This window comes from Mustela lutreola, chromosome 10, assembly GCF_030435805.1.
Source record: "Mustela lutreola isolate mMusLut2 chromosome 10, mMusLut2.pri, whole genome shotgun sequence".
In the NCBI taxonomy this organism is placed as follows: domain Eukaryota; kingdom Metazoa; phylum Chordata; class Mammalia; order Carnivora; family Mustelidae; genus Mustela; species Mustela lutreola.
In genome coordinates, this window is record NC_081299.1 from 47,796,565 (window position 1) to 47,823,689 (window position 27,125).

A 27,125-nucleotide genomic window follows, 5' to 3' on the forward strand; every position below is an offset into this window, starting at 1 on the left:
TCACTGTGATTATAGAAATTAGAGACAAAGAATCCCAGATCAGAAAAGCTTTAAATAATATAACACTGTATGTTGACTATACTGGGATTAAAACAAAAGCTTAATAAATAAATTTCCTGGGGCGGGGGCGGGGGGAAGAGCGTTTATAACAACTCAGTCCAGGGGCTCCTGGGTGTCTCAGTCTGTTAAGCGTCTGACTCTAAATTTCGTCTCAGGTCATGATCTCAGGATCATGAGATTGACCTTCATGTTGAACCCCACGTCGGGCTCTGCACTGGGCAGGGAGCCTGCTTAAGATTCTCTCCCTCTCCCTCTGCACCCCTGTGTGTGCTCTCTCTGTAATAAAAATAAGTAAATCAGTAAATAAGTAAATAAATCAAATAAAATAGCCTCTCAGTCCAGCTGTAACATCTTTTGTAGCTCTGTTATCTAAACCTTCTAGGACAAACATTGTGGCCAATTCACTGATAACTTTGTGCCTGGTGCACAGTAGACACTAATTTTTAGTTAATTTCCCAAATGCTTGATCTCCACATTAGCATCTCGGGTAAAAACTGGGGAAAAAAATTAGAACAGCCCTCCACGTACAGTTGAACAAAGGTCAAAAAATGTAGAAAATACAATTACGCCAATAATAATTACCAAGTCAGTCACGGTCTAGTGAGAAAAACAGAACCCAGACCAAGTAATTTAAGGGAGGAAACTGAATATGAGAAACTCATTTCGCGTGTCTTGAGAGAGCTAAAGGTGCAAACAGGGGATGGAGAAGTAACCCAGAAATTAGCAGAAACCCACTGTCACCCTGAAGGATGGCAGGACAAAGGAAAGAAGTAGTGCTAACAGACCTAAGACACAGAGCTGCCTAGAAGGAAGGGTTGACAAGGGAAAGGGGAACCACCGAGAACCCATAGGAACCCTGTCTAGGCTTTCTGAACAAGCAGCGAGGAGTAGAGAAATCCCTTGTCTTCTCTCTACCTCCCACCCCTAACCTCTGTCTGTCGCCTTGCACTGGCCAGTCCAAGCAGAGTGACCAAGAGCCAAAATGTGTGAGAAATGGAAAATGTAGTTTGCAGGTTTACCTTGTTACAATACAAAAAAGATCATAGGAAGTGGTGAATGGGTTTGAGATCAAACAAACAAACAAACAAATGACAGAAACCTAACAATAATTTCACTTTAAAGAGAGAGCCACGGTTGACATTCCAGCATACTTCCTTTTTCTCGTCTTCTTATATTTTTATTTGCATAATTGAGATCATACAGATGTCCTTCTGTTTGCACTCCATATTATTTCTTATGTATTTTGCCCCATCATTCAAAATTTTATAAACTTGATTTTTATGGATGCATAATACTGCATTTTTATGGCTTTAATATGATTTATGCCATTTCTTTATTGTTTTGGTATTGAAAATTAAAAATGTATCCATTGAAGCAATGTTTAAAAGAAGAACAAGGGGGCACCTGGGTGGCTCAGTGGGTTAAGCCGCTGCCTTCGGCTCAGGTCATGATCTCAGGGTCCTGGGATCGAGTCCCGCATCAGGCTCTCTGCTCAGCAGGGAGCCTGCTTTCCTCTCTCTCTCTGCCTGCCTCTCCATCTACTTGTGATTTCTCTCTGTCAAATAAATAAATAAAATCTTAAAAAAAAATAACAAATAAATAAAAGAAGAACAAAGCTGATGGATTTCAGCAAATTTCAATACTCATTACAAAGTTATGATAATTAAGGCAGCACAATATTGGTGCTGAAAATTAAGTTATAAAAATAGACCAAGTGAAACAGAATATAGAGTCCAGAAATAGATCCCCACATATAGGGTCTTTTGATTTGTAACCCTGAAATTCAGTAGGAAAAAGATAATTTTTTCCATAAATGGTGCAGGGAAAATTAAATATCCATGTGGAATAAATGAACCTTGTTCTATACCTCACAGCATGCACAAAAACTAATTCAAAGTGCTTTAAAAACCTAATGTGAGGACTAAAACAAACAAGCTTCTAGCAAAATTTATTGAAGAATATCTTCCTGACTTTGATATATGAAAGAACACAACAAGAACTTAGCTTAGAAAAAAAAAATAATAAAATGGATTATATTAATGTTAAGAATTTCTGTTCATTAAAAAGTAATCAGGCAAGCTTCAGACTAGAAGGCATTTTGTGTAATACATATATCCGACAGATAATTCAGACCTGTAATATGTAAAGAATTGCTTCTAAAAATCAATAAGAAAAATACAAACAACCTGATTTTTTCAAAAGCAAAAATACTTAAATGAGTACTACACAAAAGAGGCTGTTCAAATGGCTAAACTCATGAAAAAATGTTTGATTTCATTAGCTATAGGAGAAATTCAAGATAAGCCACAATATCACTATAGACTCACCAGAACAGTTAAAATTAATCAGACTGGCTATATCAAGTGCTATCAAGGATGTAGGGCAACTAGAACTTTCATACATTAGTGGTGACATTGTAAACTAATTAAAGCACTTCGGAAAACTGTTTTTCAGCATAAATTAAGACAGTGAAGCAGGAATTTACTGGCATTTACTTAAGAGAAATGAAGGTACGTATCCATTAAAGACACGTAAAAAAACATTTATAACAACTTGTTCATAACAGTCCCAAACTGGAAATGACACAATTGTCCACCAAGAGGAGAACGGATTGGTAAATTGTGAAGAATGTCTTTGGTAGAACAGCACACAGTAATAAGAATGAACAAACTATTGAGTACACATACCAAAAAATGGATGAACTTTATGAACTTTAAGCATAATGAAAAGCAGTCACCAGATACACTTACTGTATGGTTCTATTTATATGATATTCTTGAAGAGGCAAAATGATGTTGATGGAAATTGGATTAGTGATTACCTCTGCATATGGGATATTGACAAGGAAGAGGCAAGCAGGAAATGGCTGGAGAATTGGAAATGTCTGTAGTTTGATCTGGGTGGTGGTTACATGGGTCTACATACATATGAAAAAATTTGTTGAACTAAACACTTAAGATGTGTACGTCTTTGAAAAGTTTTGTGCCTTTGAAAAGTATCAAAATATTCCCTAGGATAAGTAATATGACAGTGCATATCTTTGTGCAGAGATCTTAACCCACATAAACTGTCTACATAGATTGGAGAGGCCATGTGTTACTGTGTTAAGCACGCTGATTCTGAAGTCAGACTGCCTCCGTTTAAACTCCAACTCTGTATTTCTAGAGCTGGCATGCCAGGTGTGAGCATGGCATGTCAATTCTATTTTCTTACTTTTATGCTCATCAATAATGGAAATAATAGGGGGTTTAATGAGTTGTAACTGTCCTATTACACTTAAAATATTGCCTGTATCTGGTAAATATTTGCTGCTGTGTTAGGGTTGTCCAGAGAAACAAAACCATAGAAGCTGGATTGATTGATGGATGGATTGATTGATTTTAAGGAATTGGCTCATGCAGTTGTGGTGGCTGACAAGCCCTAAGACCTGCAGTGTACAAGTTTGAGCCCCAGAAGAGCCAATGGGATAGTTTCTGCCCAAACACTAGGAGGTTCAAGACCCAGGAAAAACAGATGTTTCAGTTCAAGTCCAAAGGCAGGGGGAAAAAATGATGCCCCAACTCAAAGGCAGTTAGGCAGGAGCTTTCTGTAATTTAGAGGAGGGTCAGGCTTTTGTAGTATTCACCCCTTCAACTGATTGGATGTGGCCCACCAACACGAGGGAGGAAAATCCACTTTCCTCTGCCTGTTCATTTAAATGTTAATCTCATCCAAAAACATCCTCACAGAAAAACCCAGAGTAGTATTTGATCAAATATCTGAGCACCTGATGGCCCAGTCAGGTTGACACATAAAATTAACTACCACAGTTGCATTAGCTATTATTATTGGTGAAATTCCTGGGGGCGCCTGGGTGGCTCAGTGGGTTAAAGCCTCTGCCTTCGGCTCAGGTCATGGTCCCAGGGTTCTGGGATCGAGCCCTGCTTCGGGCTCTCTGCTCGGCAGGGAGCCTTCTTCCTCCTCTCTCTCTCTCTCTCTGCCTGTTTCTCTGCCTGTTTGTGATCTCTGTCTGTTGAATAAATAAATAAAATATTTTTTAAAAAATATTAGTGAAATTCCTGGATTAAAGATATTGACATTTTGAAAATTCTTACATACAGGTCACAAAGTTTCTCTCAAATGATTTGTACCAGTCTACATTTGGAATCACAGGTCTGAGAGAGGACCCAGCAGGTGATAACAAAGTAGGCCGTGTTCGCATATTACTGAATATTAATGGGAATGAACAAATCATTTGGTTTGGCAACAAGCACCAAGACTTGCAGCTTTAAGGGAAGCACAGAATGACCCTGACTTAATGGCCCTATCATGACTTAAAACTCAACTGCTTTGTAAGCTCCTCATTTTAAAGATTCTCTCTTGAAATTACTGTCATCACTCCTTCAGTGCTTGTCCTTTCTGAGCCCTTCTCCTTGTGCTTCCCCCATCTCGCTCCAACTTCAGCTACTGCTGGCGGTCCAATTCTTGCCCTGGCACTCTTAATATTTCCACAACTGCTGCCGAGGAACTTTCTTAGATGGTGGGAAAGGGGATTCCAGACAGAGGAATGAGCACAAGCAAAGACACAGATAACTTACGCCCACCCCTGGGCTCAGCCATTCCAATTCCAAGTATTTACCTAAGAGAAATGAAGGCATATGAGCATAGTGGTGGTAAGAGGGTTGGTGACCCAGAAATTCAGGGTGCATGAGATAGAACACCATCTCTCACCTGTTCTACCAATTCATGACTCGCCAAATTCCTGGGTCCTGCTCTGCTTTCTTTTGTTTCCCAACCCTTGAACATGCTCTTCCTTTGACCAGTACCACCATCCTCAATGGTTATTAGTTGACTAGCTCCTACTGGCCGTAGGACTCATCTTGAGTGCTACCATGTCCATATGCCCTTAAATCAGGATGACTGAGAGAAAAACACATCCTGAGTATGACTCTTCAAATCTGCAAATCCTAATCAAAGATTTTGCATGTTGCTACAAAAATTGGGTATTCGTCCTTTCTGGAAGAGATTATGCTGAGTGAAATAAGTCAAGGAGAGAGAGTCAATTATCATATGGTTTCACTTATTTGTGGAGCATAACAAAAAGCATAGAGGACATGGGGAGTTAGAGAGAAGGGGGTTGGGGTAAATTGGAAGGGGAGGTGAATCATGAGAGACTATGGACTCTGAAAAACAATCTGAGGGGTTTGAAGTGGAGGGGGTGGTGGGAGGTTGGGGGAACCAGGTGGTGGGTATTATAGAGGGCACAGATTGCATGGAGCACTGGGTGTGGTGAAAAAATAATGATACTGTTATGCTGAAAATAAATAAATGAAAAAAAATTAAAAATAGACCTTACGACCTAAAAAAAAAAAGGTGGGTCAGGCCAAGTGGAGACATCCGATCAGTGGGGGGCAAGCATACTGTCTCCCTGGTTACCAAGGAGTATGGGCCCCGCCCTTTTGGAGCCCTTTTGGCGCCAATCCCAATCAAGGTGTAATAGGCTGGTTCAAATGTCTACTAGGGTAAATTGTAACTCAACTGGTCACCTAGCATCACTATGGAGTTTTCTGTGTGTGTTACAATCTCATTGGCCACCTGTGCGTGGCCAGGCCGACCGCATGGCCTTTGCCCTTAAAAGCTAGCCTGTGAAACCGAGAAGGGTCGCCCTCTCTTGTAAGAGGTGCGGCCCCAAACGTTGTTAGATTCTTGATTCTTGGCGCGAAATAAAGCTTTGCTTGACCTTCGCTTTCAAAAAAAAAAAAAAAAAAGATTTTGCATGATTCCTCATTATCTTTAGTCTTCAAAATCTGGCCCCAAACAATCTGTCACACCATCTTCACCTCTCAGCACTTACTCTTCATGCTCCAAGTACACTGGATGTACACCCTTGAACTTGACACCCACTGTTACCTCTGGGCCTTTGTGCATGTGTTCATTCCACCAGAAACACTCCTCTCTGCTACTCACTCCTGTAGGTGAGTGAGTAGGGTTTTTGTCCCTCACCAAGTCTCTGAAATGTCACCTTCCCAGGGGATCATTCTATGGGCCCTGGACTGGATTAGCTCCTTCCCTGCCCAGTATACTCCCAAGGCCTCCTGACCTCTCCCTAATGCAATACTCATTATGCTTTATGGGTTATTTACTTTATTCATCTATCTCTCACTAGACTAGAAGCCCCATATATAGGTAAAAATGGTCTTCATTTTGTTGATCCTGCACTTCCAAAGCCAAGTACCCTGTCTCCAGCAGCTTTTACTTATACTATATACGTGATAGGTAATTGGTAAATGTCTGCTAAGTAAGTAAGTGGTGTGGTTGTGAGCGCCCATGCATGTGAGTGTACACTTGCACACCTAGGCTGCTTGAGAGATTTGTGAATGGCAGATGTGCTGGCTAGCCCACATTTATCCTCTCCCTCAGACCCAGTTTTCTGCCCTTCTCTGCTCTGCTCTATGTAAGTAGTCCTTTCATCACTTCTTTTAAAGCATCTGCATGAGTCCTGGTCCCTGCAGGGACCCTGGCAATGCACTTGACCAATACAGATCCTTTCCCTTCCCTCTCCCAGGTGCCAGCTCTAGTTTGTAGGGGGTTCCCTTGGTTGTCTAGCATTTACCACTGAGCTTACAGATCTCTCTTCTCTACTGGATGGGTAGTGCTTTGAGGGCAGAGAAAACCTCTTATTTATCTCAGCATTCCCAGGGTCTAAGACAGCGCCTGATCTATACTAAGTACTTATTAATTAATTGTTGGTCGGTCCTGCTCATCTATAAAATGAAGGAATGGGCTGAAGTATTTCCAAAATTGCTTTAAAGTCTTCTGAAGCAAGTGAGGTAAAGAAAATGTTTTCAGATTTCCCCTCCTTCAGAAGTTGCCCAGGATGATGCAAAGAGCCTTGCCTTTTCTGGGAGATGTAAAGCCGTCTCCAGAGGGGAAGACGCCTTAAGAAGCCCATACTGAGCAATTTATGTTGGAGAAAAGATTTACCACAAAATATCACAGTTCAGATCAGATTTAATAGACCAATAAATGGCTGCTTAACAAGGACATTTGGTTACTGTTACATTAAGTTTCCTAAGGGACTTTGTTCTGTTCTACTAAAAGGCTGTAAAGGGCTATAAAGCACAGGCCTTCCAAATTTGATTTTTTTTTTTTAATCAGTCCATTTTGGAAATTGTTCTTCTTAAGTGACAGTATGAAAACAAGTCTTGAACGTTTTCTTTTCCAGGCACTTCCTTCATGAATTTTGGAGAAAGTTTGGCCTGACTTACAAGGAAACCCCTTAATTGTCCCTTAAAAGTAGAATGGCGTCATTGTGGATAAGACATGGGGTTCAAATAGCTCCCTGGGGGCTGGACTCTTGGAAACTCAGTAGGATTTTAATTGTAAGCAGACAATTTGTTTTGGATTGTATGCAGAGCATGGAAATATAACTGCTATAGGATCTAACAACATATAAGAGGATTAAAGTCTAGTATTTCTCTGTGGCTTTTTTTTTTTTTTTTTTTTTTTTTTTTTTTTTTTTTTAAATTTTATTTATTTATTTGACAGAGAGAAATCACAAGTAGGCAGAGAGGCAGGCCGAGAGAGAGAGAGAGAGGAGGAAGCAGGCTCCCTGCTGAGCAGAGAGCCCGATGCGGGACTCGATCCCAGGACCCTGAGATCATGACCTGAGCCGAAGGCAGCGGCTTAACCACTGAGCCACCCAGGCGCCCAATGTGGCTTTATTTCTTGATCCTGGACATCTTTGCAATGGTGATAAACTCACCATCTAAGGTTATCTGGGGTCCTTTTGAAAATCTGAAATGTATTAGTTATTAGCTCCTAGCACCTTGGGAAGCAAGCTCAGCCTCGTTCACTCCTGTATCACCAGGACCTGACATCATTGCCTACATCACCATGCTTGATACACGTGCAGCATTTCATTGATTCTCGGCCACAGGTCTTTTTGGTAGTTTAACAGCTCTGAAATCAGAATATCTCATAGAAGCGATTGCATGGCATAGATTAATCAGCTTTTCTTTTCTCAGTGGTACATAAAATCGTGATTCTGCCATGATTGATGGTGTCTTAGATCCAGTCACATGTGGAATGCCGAGCACCTGTGCTGAGCCGGATTCTGTGTCAAGTCCTCCAATAGATCACTCAGGATTCCAAGTGATAATAACTCTTTAAGGTAGGTATTAGCATCTCCACTTGACAGATAAGGCTCAAAGTAGTACAGTCAATTGCCTGGACTCACAATTTCTGCTTGAGAAAAATAGAGTTGGCCTCAAACCCAAATCTCATTCCAAAACCCATAATCTTCCCATTGTACTGAAGTCTCCCAGTGGAGACTTCAGATAAACATAATTTAGAAATGAGAAATTAAACTCTGTGATACTTCATTGCAGTTTTAACTTTCTCCATCTTGGTTGTCCTTGATCCAAGCAATGAATACCACCCCAAAATGCTCTCAAGAGTGATCTACACAGAAGACTTTGTTTGTATTCTTAGTGACAGAGTGGCAAACACCCATTCAAATTAAGCCACATAGAAGTGACTGGAAGCATCCATGGAGAGGTCACAGTTCCAAGACTAAGTGAGGGTTGGGTGTAGTTGGGGTTCAGGAACAATTGGCCTCAGAGACACCAGTGCTAATGGGACACTGTCTTGTCCCTGCTTCTCTCTGAGCAGAGTTTCATTTTTCTCCTTCCAGAAAACTGGAGACCCAGTTCTCTACAAAGCAAAACCATGGCCCTTCACAGCTCCAGAGTGCAGCATCTTAGAATGTTGGTATATAAGACAGGTTGATGAAACCTTTTCTAACCCAGACCTTAAAATCCCGGAGAAAGGACTGATTGGTTCAGGTACCCATCCTGCTCTCTTCTGGGCTGGGGCATCAGGTGGAGTCACACAGAATGAAGCTGGCAAGTCCCACAGTGACTAGGACCTGAGGGACCCAGGGGGCAAGTCCCAGAAAACAGCAGTGGTAGGCAAAACATCCCTAAATGTCTGTTCTACAAAGTTATTGGAGATGTGCAGAAATCATACTTATAGCATACCAGAAAAGAAGGGCAAAATTATTTGCAGCTGGAGAGATTGGTGGGAAATGGAACCAAGAATGATCTTGAAGGATGGCTATGAGAAGTGTTGGGGGGGGGCTTTTTCTGAGTGGGGAAGCAGCATGACAAATATCTGGTCTCTCTGGGAGCAACCTATATAATAACATGAATGCATAACTGTAAATTAAAATTAGCGACATGGGAGAAAATACATATGAAGATATGAAGGAGACTTGATCTTGAGGAATGAGGGATAGTTTCCTTGAAAATGTGATATTCGAGCTGTGAGCAGAAGGATGAGGAGGAGGACAAAGTGGAGATCAGCGATGCTGAAGGGAACAACTCCAGGCAGAAGCAAAACATATGCCCAAGATCCTGCAGTGGGAGGACGCTGGCAAGTTTGTGGAACTAGATGGACCAGCTGCTCCTGATCTTTTTTTGGGTCTCAGCTGAGACCTACGAGAGCCCTTGATGCTACCCTGATCAGATCACTTAGATGCTTAAAACTCTTCAGGTACTCCCTAGCACCTGGAATAGCACTTCGCAGCCGCATCAGGGCACAAATGGCTTATGGGATGATTGAGATCCTGATCCCTACTCTTCTGGACCAAGCATCCTCTGTTTACTGCAGTGTGCCGTACAAAACCAAAATACGATCATTTCATGTGTGCTACAATGAGACAAAAGCTGGAAAGTACTGAAGAGAATAACATGAAAATATCTAGCTTACAACTCAGGTCTCTTCCCTAATTTTCCTGCTGGACACATCCATCACCATCTCCCAATTCACCCCCCAGATATAAGAGAAGCATATGAGGTTCAACGGCGAGCTAGGACAATGGAATTCACTTGCAGCCTCCTTACTTGCTTTCAGACTAGAATTTTTAGGGCCCTCTGTGAGTAGCCTCTTCTTTATGCACCCACTTTCTCTTCTTTATGCACATGAGCCCTAACACAATTCTTTAACACTGTCTCCCAGCACTCCTTCCACATTGCCCCATCCAGCAAAATTGTCCCACACTTTTGTGCCCTTGTACTGTCCCCCTCTTCCTGGATTGTCCTAATCTGAATCCCTGGGAGTCCTAGTGCTGAGCTATATGAATAAACATTGTGGAAAAGTAATTAAATGTGATTGCATTTGTAAACAAAGGAGATCAGGAAGCCCCAGGTTCAAGAGTTAAATGGTGCCTTGACCACAGGATTTCCCAGAGCCCTGGGCATGGTGAGTTGCCCTGTGAATTTCTAGGAAAGGTAGGTGTCTGGTGTCCTGGGTTTCCCAAAACTGCTTACACAATAGAGCCATACTTGGTGGTACATCTGTGGGATAAGGAAATGTTCCTAAGGTCATGTGGACGGGAGTATAGGAAATGTGGGGTTTGTGTTTAGAATGGAGAGAAGTCAAGGATGTGGAGGAGGAGGTATGAGAGGGAAGCCGAGGAGAAACATAAGAAAGAGGAGGACAGACATCCACAAGAAGGAAGTGTCCCCTTCCAAATCCGCAGGTTGACCAGATTGCCCCCATCTACAAGTAATTATTTTTCCCCTTAGCAAAGTCCCCAGAGTTGGGCTGTGTGTTCAGGGTAAAAAGAAGCAAACAAATCCACCTCCTGCCGCTAATCCTGGACCCGGTTAATAATGGTCCCTAGAGGGTGAGGACTACCTCCCTTCTCCCGTCAAGGTTCCAGCTGCAGGAAGAAGATCGTCACCACTTGCGGTGGGGTTGTGATGATGCCTTTGGCAGCAGCCTTTCCTTCCTTATCTCAAACAATAGCTCTTCTTGCACTGTTCTCAGTGAGCAATGAGATTCGAAAGGCAGGGGGCTGTTGGCATCGTCACTTGATTATTCTACCAGGACTGTTTTGACCACTAAGTCCAAGTTAGTGCTTTAACCATCAGAAGCAACAACATACTGAGACGAATAAGAATGTTATTGATCAGTTACCATAGGTTAAGCTCCTTTCCTATATCAGGAACATTACGAGACAATGGGCATAATGAGTATTCCAAGAATGGTAGCAAGATTGTTAAGATTATGCCTTTTTTTTTTTTTTCCTTTTAACTGCATGACCTGCTTCATCAACTTGGGCTATAATAAGGTTACATTTTCATGTTCAGTGGTTCTAGCTTCTGACACTGCTGCATGAGGTCATCATCATGGTCTGGTCCTAGCTGGTTACCTTCACCCTCACTTCCTGACTCAGTGACATTCTAGCTGTTTTAGACACTTTTGAAGCTGCAGAGCTTTAAGGAAGGTCCATACTCTCTTCCACTGTTATTCTCAACCAAGGTTGCTGCACCTTTGTGCTCCTATCTGTGCTCAAAGTGTTCCCACCAGCGGAATCACAGGCCACACACTTGACGGAAATGACCCTTGCTCTTCCGCTGCCTAAATACTGATATTAAATCTGGATAATCAGTTCAGAGATTTCCTCATGGGGAATCCCTTTTCAGTAACCATTGGTGTCCTTTGGCCAGTACACTTCAGTTGGGGCCATCTCTGATCACTGGGAAGAGGTAACAAAGTCGAACTTTTTTTTTTTTAAAGATAAATTTATCTATTTATTTTTAAAAATAAATATATAATGTATTTTTATACCCAGGGGTACAGGTCTGTGAATCGCCAGGTTTACACACTTCACAGCACTCACCATAGCACAAACCCTCCCCAATGTCCATACTCCCACCCCCCTCTCCTAAACTCCCTCCCCCCAGCAACCCTCAGTTTGTTTTGTGAGATTAAGAGTCACTTATGGTTTGTCTCCCTCCCAACCCCATCTTGTTTCATTTATTCTTCTCCTATCCCCTTAACACCCCCCTCCCCATGTTGCATCTCCACTTCCTCGTATCAGGGGGATTATATGATAGTTGTCTTTCTCCTATTGCAAAGTTGAACTTTTTAAAGGGAGTCCAGATCCCCAAGCCTTTGGGGTCTCTGCTAATTTTCCTACCTCTGCTAATTTTCCTACCTCCACCTAAGTGAGCTCTTTGAGTAGCAAGGGAGGGCGAAGACAATAACTCCACCAGTTTCTAGGCTTTGTGCAATTTTTTAAAAAAATATTTTCAGACCCACCTACTCAGGGGGTCCACTATTTAGAGGACTGTCCTTTCTCTGTCTGGTTAGCTGGCTCTTCCTCTTTCTCCCATGCTCTAAATGTGAGCTCATAACCCTTGGCTTCTCTCCTTCTCTTGGCATCTTACCTCCAGCATCCAGGATGTTGGTGACTCTGGTCCTTTACTAGAGCTCTGTTGGAGACCTATCTAGCGTCTGGCACTTAATTGGAGCCCAATATATTTTCTATTGAATACACTCCCATCTCTAAATGCCAAAGGATGTCTTAATTTGTATACTCTCTTTCATCAGAAATTAAACCTGCCTGAAACTGAGCAAAACTTCCCATAGAAGTGGAAGTTTCTCTTAATCAGTGGGGCCACCAACTTCATTACACTTCGAGTCTCGGGGAGGGAGCTATCTTGGTCAATCCTTCCCCTCCACTGGTTGCTCTCCTCGGACCCATTTTCCCATCTGTAAAGTGGGGATAATAACAGTACCACTTCAGAGGTCTCTTGTGAGGGTTAAAGGAGTACAAATAGAAGTGTCAGCACGGTGCGTAGCGTATAGAAGGCAATAAATACTATTATTATTTTTCTATTCAGAAACCAAAATGCATACATAAGGTATGACTGGGAACTCATCATTGTCACTCTAAAGGTGCCCACACAGACTGTGGCTGGCCTGTAGAGAAGATGACGGCATTCATGTGCTAAGGGAGTAATTATAAAAGGTCTCTTATTCTCACAATGAGGCTTTCTGGGGAGAGCAGGGTGGCTTCCAAGCCCATCCAAAAATGGCATGAGAGAGCAGGGACAGGAGAGTTGGCTGGGGTTTTTATGGTGGTCAGATGGGGCTGGGGGGAGAGTTTCCATACTTGGTTTAAACTTCCCATGGTGCCAAAGGAGGGAGTACTGGGCTTTCTTATCAGCTTCCCCGGTTGTGGGGAAGAAGGAGCAGAGGCAGGGTGAGGCTTAAAAGCTGTCAGCAGCCAAATACTTTTTAAAAATAATAATGAAAATGGGGTCAGACTCTTTATTACAGAGCTAATAGGGCAAGCCTTAGCTAATCAGCTACTAAATCTTTTCAATTTTTAATTTGATTTACTTCTAATATGTGCCTCTTCCCTCCCCCTCCCATGATACTGAACGAACCAAGGCTCCAATCACTTCTTAACCTCTAGTGGTACAAACTCTACTTTTTGACTCCCTTACCCCGAGCTCCTACCTCCTCTTGCCCTCTCTATCTGTCCCCAACTATCTTTTTGATACTGTAATAACTCAGATGTGTGTATTCCTCCCCACTGTAAGGTTCAAAGTGGTTCTCTCATGTGACTTTTTTAAACATAGTCCAAAAATTCTTTGATACTCTTCCCCAAAAGAGGTGGGGTGTGTGTTCTTTCTCCATGGCTCTATTTGAACCAGTCAGGTGTCACAGGAGTGCTACTGTGCACTTCCCAGGCTAGGTCAGTAACAGCTATGCAGCTCTACCTGATTTTCTTGGGATGCTTGTCCTGAGATAAGCCAGCCACTGTGTAAGAAGGCTGACTCCCTGAGACTAACATGCTCTAGAAGTTATTGATAGGCCGACTGAGCTGCTAGGAAGCAACCAGCATCAACTGCACCCATGAGAATGAGCCATCTTGGACATCCAGCCCAGTGGAGGCTATGGATGCCCACAACTGCAGCAGATAGCTGACTGTGACCATACGAGAGACCCCAGATAAAAACTTCCCAGCAAACCCTTCCCAAAGTCCCAACCCACATGGTGAGTAAATGAAATGGATGCTATTTTACATCACTAATTTTAGGATGATTTGTTATGCGGTAGCAATGACTGGAAACTCTCATTTTGGCATTAAACATTAGGCTTGTCTAAGTATAATTTCTTAAAAATATAAGCAATTATAAAGTGAACACATATATAAGATTAATCGAAATCCTTAATGAGAAAACCAACAGATTAGTAAAAATCATTCAAAAAAAACCCATGTCAGGTGGAAAGTATTTATGTGTGCCAAAGAAACAAATGTCCAAATAAGACAAAACTGGTTAATGTCCGGCAGGGCACTAAAACCGTAATCTTTGGGGTTATTTTTCTTCCAAACAAATATCATTTTCATCTGGCTTGAAAAACGAGTCTATATGTTGGTGTTTCTTCACCAACATATAGACATCATAGTACATGATGTACTAAACAGTAGAAAATTAAATAATCCTAGGGTAAGCCTGTTGGACAATGTCCTGGTATGATATTGAAAGAACACACAGCTAATGTTAGGTCTAAGTTGTCAGTAACTTTTCTTAATGCGACCTACGCTAGAGTTCACACTTTTGAGGTGGAAATAACAACCCACCAGTGCAGGAGTACTGAGCCTTCGGTATCTGTGACAGACCATGGAAAGAGACAGAAAGGGAGGGTTCTGTCCTGGCAGCTTCAAACCACATCATGTTGTCACCTGCCTCTTTCTGTATTGTGGCTGTCATTTAGCAAAATCTGTGGTTTGCAGACAGTATGTGGTTAGAGAGCTGACTGGGTATTTTTCCTCTGGAAAGAAAGGGACTCTTAGTAGTGAAGATTATATTGGGGAATGTCCTGAATATCAGGTTTTCAGATTCTCCTCAAATCTCTATCACTGTGTGATAAATTTCATTTAAGGAGGGGATGTGCATATAGAGAAACAGAACATGCTCTGCACCCGAGTCCGTTTTTCCAAGCCACCTCTTACCAGCTGAATCACTATCTCCCTGACACCTGGCTTCCTGATCTGCAAGATGGGGCTAATAACACTTTATTTTTCTTACTCAGAGAGAGAGCTTTGGAAATGGTACAGCTCTGTTCCCAAGTAAAGGGTTATTATTGTTATTATTACCTATTTGAGGACACACATGGTGGAAAGGAGGAAACCCATTCCAGTAGATCGCTGGGTCAAAGCAGCCCCACCCAATTGGCTGGTCCCAAAGTTTTCAGTGTAGCTGACTATTAGCCATGGAATTGCTCGGGTGAGCAGGTTGTTTTGACATCCCCTGGCAGGGGCAGCTCAGGAAATCCCCTCTTCACCCCAGCAGTGACTCATAAAATAGACTCAGAAAATCCAAAAGTGATCTGGAGGAGAGTGTCTTGAGCCTTGAACACATGGGATGGAGAGGAAAAACTGGGCCTCCAAGGAAGGGAGGAAGTGATACTGCAGGCTTTGAATTCACAGAGAATCGGGTTAAAGTTAAACTCTGGCCCTGCTCCTGAATGGCCATGTAATGGCCAGGAAGTTTCTTACCCTCTCTGAGTCTCCATGTTCTCACCTATATAGTAAAGCTAATAATACCCAGTTCACAGAGTTGGAGGGAGATTTGAAATTGAAGATGGGTAAAAATTAGAGAGTTCTTTGTTGAGTAGGTAACCGGGGAAAAATCCAGGTCCCACCCCCCACCAACCCCGGCCCCTCAACAGCAGAATAGATAAGTCCATGGTGGTATATGAGCACAAAATACTGCACAGGGAAAGGAATTAACCAAAATTATATGCACCTGAGTGGCTGAGTCTTCATAATATAATAAATATAAATGTGTGCATATGCAAACTGTCCATTTTTTTCATACCGTCCATCAAATGAAGGGAACTCACTCTGCAAGTTGGAGAGCTTGGAAAGTGGTTAATTGGGATGAGGCTAGAGGAGGAAGGGAAGAGGAACACACAGGTAAGCACCAATACCCTAGTTCTCAGGTTCCATGGAAGGTGCAACAATAGATTATTTTACTGTTAATGATGATGAGGAGGATTACTCATTATTAAAATGATAAGAGTATATTATAAACTAAGAATTAAAATGAATTCAATGTTGTGCAATAATAACACAGAACAGACTCTCAGTAACTATACCTTCCCATCTCAGGTTGCTTCTCTGAAGTTCTTCTATTTCTGGAAATGTTAAAAAAAAAAAAAAAAAAAAGAAAGAAAAGAAAAGAAAAATTAAGGAAGAAAAGAGCAAAGCATTTTCTTTGATGTAATTTGTTTTCTTCGCATTGTATACACAGTCCCTTATCCCACATGTCTTTAATTAAAGCTGAAAATTATTGGTATAGCTCTGTTTAATAGTTTCCATCTTTAGACCCTGTGTTACTGAAATAATCCTTTGCTTCTCCTCTCTGTCCTGAGTCCTTTTAAACTTCCATTTCCCCCTAATATAATAAGGGGGAAATGCAGTAAGATAGTAAGTAATTGAGAAGAGAGTGGTGTCATACAAATAAGAGAACATCAAGACCTTGAACCTGCACAGAAGGTTTTCACAGTCTCACACCAGACTCAGACTCAGGCGTCTTGGACCTCTCCATTGCAGTCAAACTGAAAGTCATGGTGTCTGCCCACAGACAACACATTGTAATTGCTCTACCTCTGTGCCGGACCCTTCTGGAATACATTTATCCCCCCCTTCTTTTTTCCTCTCAGAAAATTTCTATGCTTCTTTCAGAACCACACTGAAATGTGACTTCCTCTGTGAAGATTTTCTGAACACCCCCAGGAGGACTTGTTGCTACCTCTTCTATGCTTTCATATTCCTTGAAAAATACCACTATTTTAGCTCTTCATACACAGTTACTGTAACTATGAAGTCACAAATGCCCCCTCCAACACTCCTGAGGAGGAACTATACCTACTCCATCTCAGAAGTGTCTGGAACGTCACAGAGAGGCCAATAAAAGCTTGCATGCATGAGTGGGGGAGAGATTGTTACATTAAATGTTTCATACCTCCCTTGTCACTGGCTGTTCTGACTGTGATGGGGTGCTGCCTGCGAGTGTTAATGACATCCAGTGTCCAGGTTTCTCAGAGAAGGGGGTTTTGTGTGGAGCCTTGGAGGATCAGAAATATGGGAAAGAGGATATCTTCTTTGTGATAGCATCAGTCCCTAGTTGTTATCTTTTTGATCTGCACCCAGAGGAGCCATCCCCCTCCTAGTGACAGAGCTCCTTTGGGTTCCAGTAAGGCAGAAGATGATTCTCTTGTGAGAGAGTCTCACAGGAAACACACAAGCACTTGTAGATACAACTTTGGGTGGCGTGGGAACAATTTCCAGAGGTGGAAAGTTATAGGAGGTTTTTATGTTGCTCCCATTTGGTGACACATATTTCCTCTTCTGAAAGTGTGCATCCATGGAAGGGAAGCCGACAAGACTGCTTAATAGGTGAGGTCAGTCAGAAATCGAACACCCGTGGAACCCCTGCTAGTTGGTTATGTTCTAACGCTCAGGGTCAAGGGTTCACATGAGCAAGTACTACGGGCTATCAAGAAAGAACAGTGGGGTGTAGTGACCAATGAACTGGATTGGAAATTAAGCCTGGGCTCAAACCCATGTGTCGTATACCAACTTAAATATCCCCGGACAAGTTAAAACTTCCTAGATGATTTACTTTATCATTGTACAAATGGGCAAAGAATAACATTTACTTCATAGGACTATTGTAAGATTAAATGAATGTAAAAACCATGAGCATCTCAGAGGTACTCAGTAGATGGTGACAATGATTTTTATTCAAATGCTCAGTCTGTTTTCTATAAGAAAGAAAAAGATGAGAAGCAGGCAATGTTCCCTATCTCTAAGGAGGGTTAAATGAGGAAGCATTTAGTAAAAATAGCTAGAATAGTGTTTAGCATGTGGCTCCATATTTGTTGAATACCTGAATCAAGAAAAGAGGATACGTTAAAAGTGAGGTTGTCCATCTGGAATTCTTAATATTTTTTTCTAGAAGTGTAATCAGAGATTCTTTTTTAATAATCTTAAACAACATCACCTTAGCAATTCGGGGTCTCTTCTGATTCATACAAATTTTAGGATTATTTGCTCCAGCTCTTTGAAAAATACTGGTGGAATTTTGATCGGAATGGCATTAAAAGTATAGATTGCTCTAGGCAGCATAGACATTTTAACAATGTTTATTCTTCCGATCCAAGAGCATGGAATGGTCTTCCATCTTTTTGTGTCTTCTTCAATTTCTTTCATGAGTGTTCTGTAGTTCCTCGAGTACAGATCCTTTACCTCTTTGGTTAGGTTTATTCCCAGGTATCTTATGGTTCTTGGTGTTATAGTAAATGGAATTGATTCTCTAATTTCCCTTTCTGTATTTTCATTGTTAGTGTATAAGAAAGCAACTGATTTCTGTACATTGACTTTGTATCCTGCCACATTACTGAACTACTGTATGAGTTCTAGTAGTTTGGGGGTGGAGTCTTTTAGGTTTTCCATATAAAGTATCATGTCATCTGGGAAGAGAGAGAGTTTGACCTCTTCATTGCCTATTTGGATACCTCTTATTTCTCTTTGTTGTCTGATTGCTGTTGCTAGGACTTCTAATACTATGTTGAACAAGAGTGGTATACAACTTTGAATCACTTGACCTGGGAGAGAGAAAAAAAATATATATATATATATGTATATATATATATACACATATATATATATGTGTGTGTGTGTGTGTGTGTGTGTGTGCGTATAATCTAAAATTCTAATAAAGTTGTAGCGATCTTCTGGATTGTATTTTTAAAAATGGAGTGTTTGGACCTCCTGGCTTAAAATCCCTGATCTAAATAAATATAAAATAAGAGTTAGAGGAGATGGGAACTGTACTGGCAGATTATTTTTTCCTTGGTTTTAAATAAGTAAGGCTATCATTCATTTTAAAAACTCTTGCTAAGTGAGGCAGGCAGAGTGTTAAGTGTAAATTAATAAACTCTTTTGGTGGAAGAAACAGGAAACAATGGCAAATATTTAATCCTTCCTCTTCAAAGTTGGAGTGGTTTAGTCTCTGCCCTTTTTGAACATGCTATAGATTTTAATCCCCTTTTGGCCTTTTCTTTTGATTACAGCTAATGGAATTGTCCCCCCACTTATGTCCTCATTTTCCATTCCTCAACCTGTCTGGACTTTTGCCTCCAAAGGTTAACATCACTATGAAGTAATGTAATTCATCATTACTATTTAGACAGATTTATTCAGAGTTCTCTCCCCACAGATGTCTGTAAGTGCTGTGAATCTGACATCCAGCATTGCCCAGTAGGGTTGGATATTATAGAGACAGTATCTAAGCCCCAAACTGAAACAAAACAAAACAAAACAAAACAAAAAACAAAGAACCCTCAAAACCCCCACAACTACAGATTTAATCAGAATTAAATGATGATGTGTTTCAAACAACTGTCCCAATTAGGGTAGAAAATTCTCCTGAAAGCAGGAGAGTTGCAGGTTGGTCTGGCTAAACATGGAGATGAACTCTGGTGAACTTAGTCTCCATTCTTGGCCTAACATTGATGGGAGCATTGAAGTTAGCTTTACCCAAGTGTTCTGGGTTGAATAAAATATACAAGGTCATGGATTCACAAACATTAAGGTTTAGAGAGATGTCTCAAGAACAACAGTATTTCTCTCTGACCTTCCACGTGAGCAATTTTCCCACAGAAGTGGAGGTAGCTACCACCATCAATCAGTTGGAAATACCTTAGGAGAAGAAACCTCTTTGCTATTTCTGGTATTCTAGGAAATGCATTTGGGGAATACCCTGGTCACATCTCCACACTTGAGTCCCTCTTTTGAAGGGGACCTGGGAGCCTGTTCCATCCTGGGGATGCAGAGCTTTCCTCTATCTGAGAGTCAATACCTGTCTATTCCATTGGAACTGATGCTCCTCCTTGGGGAAAAAAAACACATCTAATCCCTCTTCCACTTGACAGACGTTCAGCAAACTGTTTAATTAATTGCTTCATTTACTATTTATTTAGGGCCTAGGAACTATGCCAGACACTTGGGGTAAGCAGGAGAGAGCTCACTTCTCACAGAGCTTCTGTCTTGGAAGGGAAGAGAGTTGATGGCAACTGTGATTCTTCTGGTCTACAGGCTAGCCACTTAAAATCTCATAAACCCTTGTGCGCAGTTCCTTCACCATCCTGCTTACGCTCTTCCACATTTTTTCTAATTGGCCTAGAACCCTCTCAAAGAGTGGGGCCTTAATTGAAAAACCAGAGGCAGGCAGAGGACAATAAGGCTTGTCACAATCTGTCCTAGATTAATGACTTTTCCCTAGACATCTCTGAGGTCCTCATCATTATCTGGTTTCCATTTGAGTCTCTCAGCTCCTCTATGGGGTAGAGGCTGAGGGCAATGCCTAGCCAATCTGAACGATCTGGAATGGGTGTCAGAATCATTCTGATCTGGGGCACTCCCAGTGTACAGTTACTTATAAATTGAGACTGTGAACTTCTGGATCAAAAAGTGCTCTTTAAGTCTCAGCTTTGCCACTTACTAGCTTAAGCAAGCTGGACCAACCTTATGGGCATATGACCTGGGCAGTTATGGGATTGAGGGTAGGGGGAGAACCATGCCCAGAAGGATTCTGAACTTTTTTTAATGTTCTGCTGTTGCTATTTTGAAATTCTTTTTTAAAAGATTTTATTTATTTATTTGAGAGTGAGCGAGGGCATGCCAGAGAGAGCATGAGCTCAGTAGAGGGGCAGAGGGAGAGGGAGAAGTAGGCTCCCTGCTGACCAGGGAGCCCAACGAGGGGCTTGATCTGAGGACCCCAGAATCATGACCTGCAAGCCAAAGGAAGACACTTAGCCAGCTGAGCAACCCAGGTGCTCTGCCATTTTGAAATTTATAATAATTTCTCAGATGGGGCCCTGCATTTTTACTTTACCCTAGGCACTGAAAATTGTGTAGCTGGTCCTATAAATAAGTTATTTTAACCTCTCTGAGCTTTCTTGTCCTCCTCTAGGACTCATCTAGAGTTGAGATTAAGACCTGGTTCTGCCTGACTCCAAAGCTTGTCTCTGTGCTGCTGTGTGCTGCTGACCTCCCTTGAGGATAAGTGAGAGCCTGTTCTAAGCCTGAGAACCTTCTGTGGTGTTGCCCCAAGTCACAGGGGCTCCACGCATTGCTGTTTATTTACAGATTCTAGAAAGCTTATCTAAGCTGAGAAAAGTTAAGTTTGTGATTTTCCACTAATTTCAGAAAGGAAGTGATGCAAACTATGTGCCCTTGGACAAGGTATCTCAGTCTCTTCAACATTAAAGGCTATGATAATGGTATCTCCTATAAGGTTATTGTGTGATAGGTGAGGGGATGTTTGCAAAGCCTTGCGGACAGTTCCTAGTACAGAAAGCCCTCCGACTTGATACTTTATCTAGAGCCTTAAAAGAGTATAGAGAAGCAGGAAGTGAGGGCTGGGGCAGGCATTAGGTTTCACTATCATAATTTATCACACTTAAGACTACCAACTAAACTATTAATTTACATATCTCTTAGAAAGTAAAAGCATCACCAGTTAAGCTGTAAGATGCTTTCTAATCACTTCAAGTTTAGTTTAGTTTATTAATATGGAAAAATCTTTTAGACATGAGTAGACATGATTTAGATATATTTTGAATGAGAGTCTTTTAGACTTATTTAGACATTCATTTTTAAAATCACGTATCACCCTTGGGTATATGTAAAAAGGAAAATAAAAGCAAAATACATTGGTGAAAATATTACCGAGAATTCTTCACACACAGAATGGTTCACCTCTTCCACAGTACTCTTTTGGCTGAGCTGTTGATGCGTTTCACACACAATATTGTCAGCTGAGTCCTTGAGAGGGTCTCGGAATGCAGCACTTCCTCAACGAATGCTGTTGTTTTGGGAAGATTCTGTCAGCCCGCTGGTACCAGTTTGCAAATTCTGATGTTGGTGCCATTTTCTTATTCCACTAGAAGGTATGAGTAGAAGTTTTCCAGAAAAACAACTGCAATTCACATTTTTTCCTCCAAAGGTCCACAGGTGGTTTGTTGACTAAAACGTCAAAGGCTGCAGTTGTCAGTCATTTTACCCCAAAATAATAACCAAGGGCCTCCAGGCAGGAAATGTGACTATGGCATCGCTGAAACCTGGCCATCTGATGTCATTGGTTATAAGGCATGCCTTGATTTCTGGGATGTTAAATGTTAAATAAGAGTGTTGCACCTTGGAATACATGAAATGCGGCCGTAGGAAAAGTCTGGGAATTAGAGGTTCTCAGACCTTTGTTTCATTCCTCCTTTGCCACAACTAGCTTGCTGCTGCAGAAAACCTTCTAGCATTGGGAGAGACCTTAGGAACAATCTTGTTGAATCCTCTTACTTCACAGGTAAGGAAAATGAAGTGCAGAGAAGGGTTGTGACTTAGACCATCCAAGGATACTTGGAGTAGGAGATGCTGACTGTACTTCCTCTACCTTGCACGCTCAGCTGCCGTGGTTCCTGAGGGGGAAGGGGAGTTTCATAACTATAAGCATCATTGACAATTGGGTGCTTCCCTATCATAGAAGCTCCTCAGTGCTCTCTAATGGCTCACTGGCTCTTCTGGGCATTTCCAACCACATTAGTCCTTCTTGGCCAGTAACTCCCAAATTCAATGTCCTCTCTACTTGAATGTCTTTTCCAAGAGCCACTTTCATCCCTTGATCCCACCGCTAACTCCGCAGGCAGGTAATTGCCCTAGGTTTAGTGGTTTTGGTTTGTATGTTTCTCATGGAAGTCATCATATTATTAAATATGAATTGATTTGCTTTTTAAAAACTTGTTTTTATGGAAAATTTCAAATAAACACAGAATAAACTAAACAGTTTAGCAAAACTTTATGTACCCATCATCCAGCTTCCACAGTTATAAACATTGTGTTATTCCTGATTTTTCTACTCCTTCAATCACTCTTTACCCTATTTTTTTAGTTATTTAATTTATAACTAGTTATTTAATTTAATGTGAAGTTTACATGTAATGAAATGCACAATTACAAATGGGTATGTTTGTGTAACCTACACATCTATCAAGATTTTGAACATTTCCATTGTTTTAGAGTGATGTCTCGGGTCCTTTCATGTCAGTCTTCCTCCTAACTTCCATCTCTGCACCCTCCAGACAAACCCATGCCATTTATTTTCCTTTGTAAATTACTTCACATCTTGTTAGCTTAGAACATCATGAAAGTGCAATCATGGCAGTGGATACTCTTTTATGGCCAGCTCCTTTCACTTGACGTACTTTCTATGAGATTCATTCATGTCATTACATGTATCAGTACTTCATTCTTTTTTTATGACTAAGTATGGGTCCACCACACTTTGTTTTTCCATTCTCGTGTTAGTGGACATTTGGGTTGTTTCCAATTTGGAGCTATTAACAATATAGCTTCTATGAACTTTCACACATAAACGTTTTTTGTAAATTGTATTTCCATTTATCTTGGGTTAATACCTAGGTATGAATTGCTGGGTCATAGTGTAAATATATGATTTTACAAAATGATTAAGCTATTTTATGTTCCCACCAAGAATATAGGAGAGTTCAGCTGTTCCATATTATCTCCAATATTTGTTGGCAATTTCTTCCACTTTAGCCCTTCTGGATGTTAGGTAGTGGTATCTCACTGTGGTTTGAATTTATATTTCTCTGGTAACTAATAATGTTGGGCAACTTTTCATGGATTTATTGGCCACTTATGTGCCTTCTCTTATGAAGTGTCCAGGTTTTTTGCCTATTTTTAAAAATTGGAATGGTTGGGGTATTTGTCTGTTGAAAAATAAAAATGTTTTATGAATATTTCTTCCCACTCTATGCTTGCCTATTCATTTTCTCAGTGTTGTGTATTGAAGTTTACTTTTTCAGATTTTTATTTTGTGGTTATTGCTTTCCACATCCTATAGTATTTGCTTACATGCCATTTCTATTACTAGGCTGTGAATTCCTAGAGGAAAAGAATATGAACATTTTTTATCTTGTGCCCCCAGCCTCCAGCACAGATCTTGACCCATGAATATAGAAGTAGTGAGGAGGAAATAAATATTCCTTTTTCTGTCTATTATCTCTCTGGGGAATCATCCTCAACCCTCATTATTCAGTTTTTCTGGTTTACATGAAGATGATCTTTTTCCAATCCATCCCTAGGGATGGATACATGACCAAAACTGGGCCAATTAAAGCTTTGTCCAGGAGTCTTGCAAGAAATAGGAACATGGAGAGACACTCACCCAGCTCCCATCAAGATTCATAAGGACATTGTAATGCTAAAACAATTGCTGGCCATCTTTGTTACCACAGGAATTGATGTTACTTGAGTATGAAGTCAACATAGGAATTGAGACATAAAAAATGGAGAATAAAGATCCTTGAAGACATAATCCATATCCCTGGATCCAGCCTTTCCTGAAGTTTACCTACCTTTTGAACTACCAAAATATATGAGACAGTAAATTGCCTTTTGGTTTGTTTGTATATTTGTTATTTGTTTAATCAAGTCTGAGTTATTTCTTATTTTTTATGACCAAAACGTTCCTGTCTAGTATACTCCTGAATAATGTTACCTTACAGCCAAGTCCCTATAATGTTTTACACAGCTCCAGAAGTCCTTTGAGAGGGGAAGAATACAATACTTGTACAATACTCACAATACTTGTACAATACAATACTTACAATACTTGTAAGTTCTGAAAGTGTATAAACCATAAAGCAGGAATCCTCCTTTTTTTTTTAAGATTTTATTTTTAATTATTTGAAAGAGAGACAGAGAGAGAGAGAGATGAACAGCGGGAGCAGCAGAGGGAGAAGCAGACTCCCTGCTGAGCAAGGAACCTGACATGGGGCTCCATCCCAAAACCTGAGATCATGACTTGAGCCTGAAGGCAGCCACTCAAACGACTGAGCAACCCAGGCACTGCTGGGGTCCTGATTCTATATGTTATGGAACAGTATTGAAAATTACAAATTTTTCATCATGATATAAGCAGAAAACAAAATTAATTGCTAGACTCCTGTCATGAGAAGACCTGCTATTATCATAGCTGAGTGTACCTTTCTTCCCACTATCATTTAATTTCTACATATTGTCATCAGTAATATTTGATAAGTGGACTTAAAAAAATGAATCCTCTAAAAGAGCAAGTTAATTCCCTTTCTTTCAGTAGTGGAACATTTGTCCAATGTATTTCATAAAGAATTTGTCATGTCAAATAGAAAAAACAGAGTTGTTCCTGGTACAGTTGTATGTATGTGTGTGTCTGTATATAACTATACTTCTGTGTGTATGTATCTGTGTGGTTTGTGTGTCTATATTTAAGTGCATTTATTTATAGGTGAGTGTACAAAGTGAGTCTGAGACTATATGTGTATGTGTCTTTGTGTTCGAGGGTACATGTGTTTGTGTGGTTTGTGTGTGTGTCTATATTTCCATGTGACTATATTTGTGTCTGTGGGTATTTGTGCCCCCTATTGTGGTCTGATTTGCATTTTTGTGTGTCTGTTTATGCATGTATGGTATGTGATGTGAATTTGTGTGTGCATGTTTGCATGTGTCTGTGTGCTCTGTGTATAGTGTGGATAGATGTCTACAGGTGTGTTTGTACAATTATGTGCACATGATTGTGCTTCTGTGTGTGGGTCTGTGGGTCTGTGTTGTGTGGCTGTATGTGTACATGTGTTTGCATGCATGCATGGTGGGGGCTGGGAGGAGAACAAAGCTACCAACATTCTGTTTTATACATTGTGCAGATTGGGAAATGTTGACCTCTCTGGTGGGGCAGAGTAGCTTCGCAGGCACAGAGTTTGGCTAGCAGAGTGGAGACTGGATATCAGCCCCCACTAGTCCTGTGGCTTGGGGAAAAGAACAATTTGGCAGGAAAGGGGGACACTTTGGAAGGCACAAAAGTCCATTCAGTCTCTCCTTTGCTCTGTAGGAACTCTGAAAACTACCCAAACCAATGCTCTCTAATGCTTTCCAAATGACATGACCGTAGAGAAGTTCATGGCACACTTCCTCCAACCAAAGTCTGCATCCTGTGCAGGCTCCAGGGGCTTCCATCCTTGACTCGGTTCCTGAGACTACACGCGAGCTCATTCAACAGGCTGCCTCCCACCTCTCTTTTGACCTTGTCATCATCTCCTGGCCCTGGACACTCTGCTTCCACCTGTTGCCTTGTTGCTGAAAAACACTGGTGGGGGTTTAGGGTTGCATGCTGTTGCCATGGCTCATCACATAGTTTGCACTTTTATTAAAATGACTCATGGCCAGGAGGCTGTGGGACTGTGATCGGGTGGTGATAGGGGAGAAAGATACCGATGGTGTGGAATTGGTTTCGATGGTGAGTGAGGCCTTGGAACTGGGAAGTGGGTGAGCAGCTCAAACCCAGAGGGGGAAATTGGGGCTGTGGGTTGAAATCAGTGAGATTACTAGGACTTGCTTCATCAGAAACCTTTAAATCAAGCACGAGCTTCTCTGCCCACTTTAGCTCCTCAGCAGAAACTCCCTCTTTGGCAGCTTGACATGTGGTCTTGTGATCGATGACCTTGGGCAAGTTGCTCCACCACTGTGAGCCCTCCCTTCTTCAACAGCAATCCCTACCCCGTCACGTAGGAGTTCGGGAGGAATCACTGAGACTGCACGAGGAGGTACAGAACATAGTACTCAGCGGAAAGTTAATGCAATCTTTCCTCTCCCCTAGTATTCCATATCCCCTCTTCTTCTCACTGGCCTTGGGGTGCCCATAGCACTTTGTCTGTGCTCTTATGATAGCAGCAGCTCTAGCAAGTGCTCAGTATTCAGTAGATGTTTGCTGAGTGAAGAGATGAAGGCAGGCAGCCAGAGGACAGGTAGTAAGTAGTCAGTAAATAATAAAGTTAGGTTGGAACGTTCTCCTGTCTTTGGAAATGAGCTACGGGCATCCCTCAGAGATGAGGGCTGGACAAAATCATGATTTTGTGTATAAAGTATGGCTCTAGGTGGTAGTCAGAGTGGAGAGCTCAGTGGGCCATTCTAGCAAGTGGTTTCCCCTTATTGACCATCTCTTTTGGTTCCAGTGAACTATTATAGTTATTTGCCTCCTGAGATGATGCACAGATTTGAGAAAAAGAGAGTGTATATGCAGTGGCACTTGTTCCTGCCAGAAGATCAAGTTTAAGGAAGGTTTAAAGGAGTCTAAGTTGATAAAGAAAGAAAGGAAGAA

General features: G+C 41.3%; 1 long non-coding RNA gene across 4 annotated transcripts in view; it reads left to right on the forward strand.

The window, feature by feature from the left end:
- Positions 1 to 10,207, forward strand: part of LOC131809762 (uncharacterized) — a 39,242-nt gene extending 29,035 nt beyond the window's left edge. For 2 of the 4 annotated variants that reach the window (XR_009345282.1, XR_009345281.1), the window contains 4 exons: positions 2,515 to 2,570; positions 7,265 to 7,421; positions 8,067 to 8,212; positions 8,735 to 10,207. This is a non-coding gene — a long non-coding RNA (uncharacterized LOC131809762). Of the gene's footprint in view, positions 1 to 2,514; positions 2,571 to 4,160; positions 4,245 to 7,264; positions 7,422 to 8,066; positions 8,213 to 8,734 lie in introns of all 4 variants that reach the window. The other 2 variants (XR_009345283.1, XR_009345284.1) reach the window with 2 other exon arrangements.
- Positions 10,208 to 27,125: the final 16,918 nt, after the last annotated feature.